The 7,044-nt window shown below is 43.0% G+C and overlaps 1 pseudogene; it reads right to left on the bottom strand.

The window, feature by feature from the left end:
* Positions 1–3,022: 3,022 nt before the first annotated feature.
* Positions 3,023–5,850, bottom strand: LOC143601078 (fasciclin-like arabinogalactan protein 16; annotated as a pseudogene).
* Between the last annotated feature and the right edge of the window lie 1,194 nt (positions 5,851–7,044).

Raw genomic sequence — 7,044 nt, 5'->3', positions numbered from 1 at the left:
TCATGCGGATGGGGATTACACCAGCCCTTATGTAAAAGAACCTCTCAGACCAGTCATGAAGGCTCTTGAATGAAACAGTGGAGCACTTCACCTTCTGACTGCGAGGAATAAAAGAGAACCAATTGTCTTGGATCTTGGGCTTGTAAAAATACTGAAAGCGCCGAGGAGTGGGCTCCTCGCGCTGGGATTTGCACATGAACTCAAAGTGAGTCACGCGCACGAGTCCAAACGGATGGACTTGGGATATATGAATCCCATAGAACTTCAGCAGTGCACCCACAAACCTTGTCATCGGGAGACGAAGGTTGCAGTGGGTGAAAAAGTGGCTATATAGGGATATATAGCCGGCAGGCGGGTCCGCCGCCGTTTGCCCGGCCCCAGGCAACATGCAGCCAAACAGGGTGGGAAAGCCCTGAGAGGCGATAAGGCTGTCAAGATCAGCCTGCCTCAATTTGCAGGGGATTTCATTCCACCTCCTCACCACCTTGGTCCTCCTTACCTCCTCCGATGAGCCCTCAGCAACCTTCTTCCCCTTGCCTTTCTTCTTCAACGTCGACATCACTACGGATTTCACGCGGCGTTTTCGAGAAACGATTGAGGTGATCGACGGGTTTGAGGAGTCCGAACAATCAGACATACAACTGAAAATCAAACGGAAACTTCTGAAGAACAAATATTTGGGAAGCAGAAAAAAGGATAATCAGAAAACAAAGAAAGAAAAGCTTAGAAGAATAAGCAAGAAGGTGAAGGATAAAAACTCTAAGGGCTGGCTTTTATAGGCCCAGGAGAGAGAAATTTTGATGCTGAACGGACTTCACGCGCCCCCACTCGCAGGTCTTGGCCAATGCGAGCGTCACACGTGTCCCTGACACTGTGTGAGGAGACATGAAAGGAAACTATACGGCTGCTGCCAGAGTTCACGTGCCCCCACTCGCAGGAACGGACCAACGCGAGCGCGACACGTGTCCCTGACAGCATGTGAGGGGACACGAAAGGCAACTGTTGCACCTCGAGCACACGAAATGTCTGACACGTCTCCATCACTGACCCACGTCAGCAACCGTCACGTACACAGACGATTCGTTTTCAACCAAATGGATAGAACTTCGCGCAACGATGGAAACAACCAAGAAAACGACAAAACCCCTTTAACAGGCCAAATCAGTAAGTCTAATATCTATCTTACCGCGCTCGCGCGAGATAAGAGACACATTTGACTGGGGGGGCTTGAAGAGGTATGTACCCGCCTCAACACCGAGCAAGGCGGGTCAACCCACAAGATAAAGACATTATGAAGGCACAAAGCCAAAACCTATGCGCATAGCGCATACAAAACATGCTCAGGCATCATATGCCCAGGCACACATATGCTCGCGCATCACATGTGCGCGCGGCGCATCAGCGCGCGGCGCATATCACATGCTCGTGCATACCACATCTGCCCAGGCACACATATGCTAGCGCATCACATATGCGCGCGGCGCATCAGCGCGTGGCGCATATCACATGCTCGTGCATATCACATCTGCGCATGAAATATCTGCGCGTGAGAATAAAGAGAAGACCTCGCGCATCCTCAGGATTGGCGCATATCACACATGCACATAATCGACCTCGTCCTTATCCAAATCAGGATTAGGGCAACCTTGATTGTACACGTCAGACAACCTTCCAGAAGGCATCTTTTTAAGGAGTAAGAATATGCTGATGTTGACAGCTGCCAAATGAAAGGTCGACAACCCAGCATGACACATGTGCTACCACGTGATTACAACCAACGAGAAAGCGCCAGGTGTCCCAGAGGACACGTGGCGCAGTGCGATTGGAGGAGGCCAACGAGGTTGAGCCCAACCAGTGGAAACCCTAGCACTATAAATACAGCATCAACTCCACTTTGATGACAGATTCATACTCAATCATTGACAGTTACAGGCAGTGATATCACATTCAATCACATTGAATTACATTCACTCACAGTCAGTTACATACAAACACACAGTCTCACAATCAGAGGGTATTCAGCTATTAAGCAATACTCTTGAGATTCACTTACTCACACATTATCATCTTCTCCACAATATACTGATTCTCACGCCGGAGGGTTACCCCAAAGAGGACCCCTCTGTCCCTTTCTGAGGGGTAAGTAACGGCGCTGTTCATTTTGTAGGTGGAAGAACACAGATCCAGAAGAACCATCGGTGAAATAGTATAATCACACCCGAGAAAAGTAGATCTGCTACCAGTGAGTAGATCCACGTTTCTTCAGAGGCGATCTTGTGTCACAACTTGTTTCAAGCTTTTAGCAAGAAATTTCACAATTAACTAATAAAGGTAGTAATAATTCTACTATGGGTTTCAATAATTCATACCACCGACACCTATTTTCTATATGGTCCAACTAAATTCAATACTATTTATTTATTATTTAAACTAAAAACAAAAGTATTGGTTAATATTATTGGTAATGGCCACCTAACAAAAAAGAAATCTTTTTTAAATTTCTTTTTTATAAAATATATTAATTAGTTTAGACTTTAGAATAAAAAGTGTCAATTTATGAATTATTTAATATAAAAAAAATCAAACTCAAATCTTCCTTATGGAAAATAATTGTGCCACAAGATTTTGCAGGTTTGGGCAAATACAATTTCTGCAAAAAAATCAAACGTATCTACATAAAAGAAAAAATCACCTTTTTTTACTAATTACAGTATTTATACAACACCATTAACAAATAAAATTATGAAAATTATTGTAAAAAAATAATAAAATAAGAAAGGTTGTTTTGTTTTGTTTGTTCTCATGTGAAGGGATCTGATTCTCTGGGAAAACTTGCTTCAATGCCAAACTGCACCATTCGTTTCCCTTTATGTCCTATTTTCCACACAGTTTTCCTAAAAAATAAACTGCCAATTTAAATAATATTTAATTAATCAAATTATTCCTTTTTAACTGCCACCTTTTTACATAAACAAATAAATAAATTCCCACCTTTTTTTTTTCATAACAATATATATTTAAGATGTATATGTATATATCAATTACAACTTGTAAAACTTCCGAATGCTCCAGCAATCGAACATGCCACTTCCAATAATTTCCCTGCATTTACCAAAAACATGTTATTATTGCCTAATTCAAGAATAAATAAATGTGCATTTGGTATTTATGCTTTTATTCTTGGACTAATATGTTAAAACATCCATTAAACTAAAAGATGCTTAAAAATCAAGACGTTTTTAGACAATGAGTTAACTACACTCAAAAGTGGGCATAAAGATTCTACCATTAATAGTTGTGTAGCTTGTGCTTTAAAAGTTGTACTTTTTAAGTAAAACGAGGAAGATGACCAAAACGTCCCTTCGATAAACCAATTCTTGTAATGCCCACCTAAAACTCGCCGGTCTAATCGCATTTTAATCATTACTTGACGTGATAATTAACCTACCAGCATTTGTCGCTTGTCCAAAAAATCTCGTTGGAATTGAAACATAAAAATACATGGTGGGAATCTAAAATAAATCTCGTCGGACTTCAAAATAAATAAATATCATTGGACGCCAAAATAGATCCCATCTGAAGCCAAAACAGGGCCAGCCTAGGGGTGTGGCCGGGTAGTCGACGGCCACAGGCCCGACACCCGCTAGGCCCGAAATTATTTTTTTTTGAAAAAATTATATGTATTTTTATGAAAAAATTTATGTATAATCAATGTTTCAACATAATTTCATAACCACCAGCTTGGTCTAGTGGCAAAGGGGCATGACATCTAACCAAGAGGTTCTGGGTTCAAGTATTAGTTGAGATATTTTTATGTTTATTTTCATACACAAGTTTTTACACAACTCAAATCATAACTAAGTAAGCCCACTTAAAATTAATTTGTTTAAATCCAAAAAAATGCTCCTTTTACTTAATGCCCAAAAAAATTTTCGCCTTTGGCACAAAAAAAATTTCGTCTTTTCAGAGCCGGCCCTGAGCCAAAATAATCTCATTGGACGCCTAAATAATCATGTGATCTTTGATGATTTTTTTTAAAACCAGCGACCCGGCAATTTTATAACGCATGACAGAATCTGGTTGGTTAAAAATCTCGTCGAGTAATGATTAAAAATCTCGTTTTAGAGTGAACATTTTGGAAATTAACCAATAAAATGAACATTCCGTTAACACTGAACGCTCAAATACGAACATTTTGGTCATTATCCCCTTAAAAAGAATATGCCTTGTGTTATGACTTATGACAATTGCACTTCCAAAGGGGTAGAGGAATAATGGTATGTGAGTGATGTGACCCACCAGCCCACCCTAAAGTTATACCGTGTACCACCGTCACTTAAAAATATCACCACAGTTCCGGTGAATCTATAGTTGGATTAAATACAAATTAAATTAACGTGCTAACTGTGAAAATCAAGTAGTGTAACTATATATACAACATAGTATAATTATAGCATAGTGTAATTACGTTAAAATGTAATTACACAATTACACTAATTGTAAATATACCACTTGATTCTTACCGTTAGCATATTAATTTAATTTGTAAATTACCAACAATTTGACTAAATTAACGTTAAAAACTAACCTCGTCTTTGCTTAGCAACGACCTTAACCGCCGCCGTGGTCGACACCTTACTCGCCGGTTTCTCCGTCGTCTCCTCCACGGGAAACAAAACCCCATCAATCCCTTGAACCGATATCCTCCCATCCGTATATATATCCGGGTCAAACAAATACGCCGACCCATCACCCGACCCGAACTTAACCGACCCATCAGCCTCCTCCGCCACCACCTTGTGCGGCAACCTTAACGTATCATACTTCACCTTCCCAAACCTCCGTACAGAATTATACATACTCTCTTCCGTCTGATACTCCGGTATCAAATGATAATACATTATCTGCTCCGGTGCACCCGGGTCACTCAACTGATCCGTCGTCAGTTTAGCCATCGCCTCATCATTTGGCGCCAACACCGTCAAAACATAACCCTCCGACACTAGTCTACCCATCTCCGTCGCTAATGACGTCAGGTTAACTAATATATCCGCTAATTCATTATACCCACCGTAATGTAATAAAGTATGAATAAAATCCTTAACCTGACTCTCGCCGTCGAAGTGGTGACGTGGCCCTCCAGGTCCGGGTGCCGGAGCCGGAGCCAACGACGGACCCGGCGCCATCGCGTCGTAAACCGGTAAAACCGGTGGTGAACCGGGTTTAACCTGAACCGGTTTTTTCAACCGGTGGGTTATCGGATCCACCACCGGAGCACCTTCCGGTAAGACAGCGGATATCGAAGTCAAACTCCTTCTCCGGTTAAACTCCTCTTGTACGGACAGCGGGATTAATAATCTTTCGATCCCGTGGATCAGCCCGTCGGGTAGGGTTATGTCGTCGGGTCGGGTCAGTTTGGATACACCGGCTATTGACTTCACACCGGAAGTGGTTTCTACTAACGGGAGATGGTTTTCAACCTCTTCGGTGCATAGTGTTTTGTGATGACCCGACCCGGGACGGGATGATGTGGAAGAGTAGTAGCTTTTGTAGTGACTTGATGTTACCGGGTTCAAGTAAGAACCGTTTGAATTCGGGATCCATTTGTTTCTCCAAGGCTTCATTGTCGGGTGCGAGTATTGTGATGTTGTGACGTGAGACTGCTTGTTCTAAGGTTTGTAATAATAAGGCTTTCTCAACGAGTTCGGATAACTCGGTGTAGTGTGAGTCAAGTAGTGCCACGAGGACCGAGTTGGAGTTGATCTGAGTTTGACTCGGCAATGCGGTTGTTGTAACAAGGATTGTGAAGAGTACGAGGTTGAATGCTGCATCATAGTTCATGGAACACATGTTGCTTGCTCTATGGTTTGTGACAAAATACGTTGTGGTTTGTTTGTTTGTTTGTTTGTGACAAAATGGAACGTAATGATACGGCAAGAGGTGATGTCGTTTAATGAGTTAGGAAGTAGACACAGGCTGGAAGTGGGGCCCACGTGAGTGGAAGAAAGTAAGAGGAGTATTGTGGTTCGGTTTATACAATTATACGGCTTGTCGGCTTGGCTTAGAAGGTGATATTTTGTTTTGAGGAAACGGGTTGCATTAAATGTAACGTTCTAAGAATAAACAGGACACATGTTCCATGGCTGAAGAAACACTAACTGGACCCCGGGCAGATTACGGATAACCTGGGGGTTGGATAGATGTTTCCCACGAGGGGTTAGACCCGGCAAAGATGGTTCTTCTGATAACCTGCAAAACAGACACCGTGAGCTCGTCACTGAGAAGGGGGGGGGGGGTTCCTCCTTGTGACCACCCTCCGGCGTGAGAATCAGACTAGATTGCTCTTTAAATATAAATGTATATTAAGAGATTGCTAGAGCAGATATCAGGTATAATATGTAATACGAGATAGTATATGATGATAATATGATAATATGAGATAATCATACCATTTGGGGTATTTATAGCCGAAGGTAGGTTTCCAAGGAGGTGTGGCCGGCTGAATAGTGTTCCTGTTCTACCAACTGTGGCCTACGCACGTGCCCTGCTGGTAGTTGGTGGGTAGGCAGCGGCTGATAGTGACCAGGCCTGCTGTGTACTATTCCTTTTCCACCAACTGCCGGCTATGCACGTGGTATGACAGGAGTTGGTGAGTAGGCAGCGGCTAATAGTGACATACAGTACAAGAGCATGCTGCTCGCCATACTGTTGTCAATAAGTTGTCGTATCTTTGGTCAGATCTTTTGCCCATACCTCGTCAGGTACAGTACAGAAGATCTTCCCGTATCGTACGGACTGGCTTAGTTGGGCGGGAGTATTCCCCCTCCCGCCTTTGTGCGGGATTGTTCCCGGCTTTGCTCATTCCTTCAGGTGACAACTGAATGATTGAGAGCTAAGTGCCTTGTGCGTGTAGCCTTGCTGCGCGGGTGGCCTTCCCTGATGGCTTGTATCCGCAGCTGCGGGAACAGGCAGAGTACTTCACCATTGGGAGGCATTTCCTGCGGGAACAGCTTGCGTACTGCGCGTAAGGACGTCACGTCTCTG

This window comes from Bidens hawaiensis, unplaced genomic scaffold (genome assembly GCF_021521415.1).
Source record: "Bidens hawaiensis isolate Kalapana, Puna unplaced genomic scaffold, B.hawaiensis_p1.1 tig00055339_1, whole genome shotgun sequence".
NCBI classification, from domain to species: domain Eukaryota; kingdom Viridiplantae; phylum Streptophyta; class Magnoliopsida; order Asterales; family Asteraceae; genus Bidens; species Bidens hawaiensis.
The sequence above is the reverse complement of the archived record's forward strand: the minus strand, read 5'-3'. Positions and strand labels throughout refer to the sequence as shown.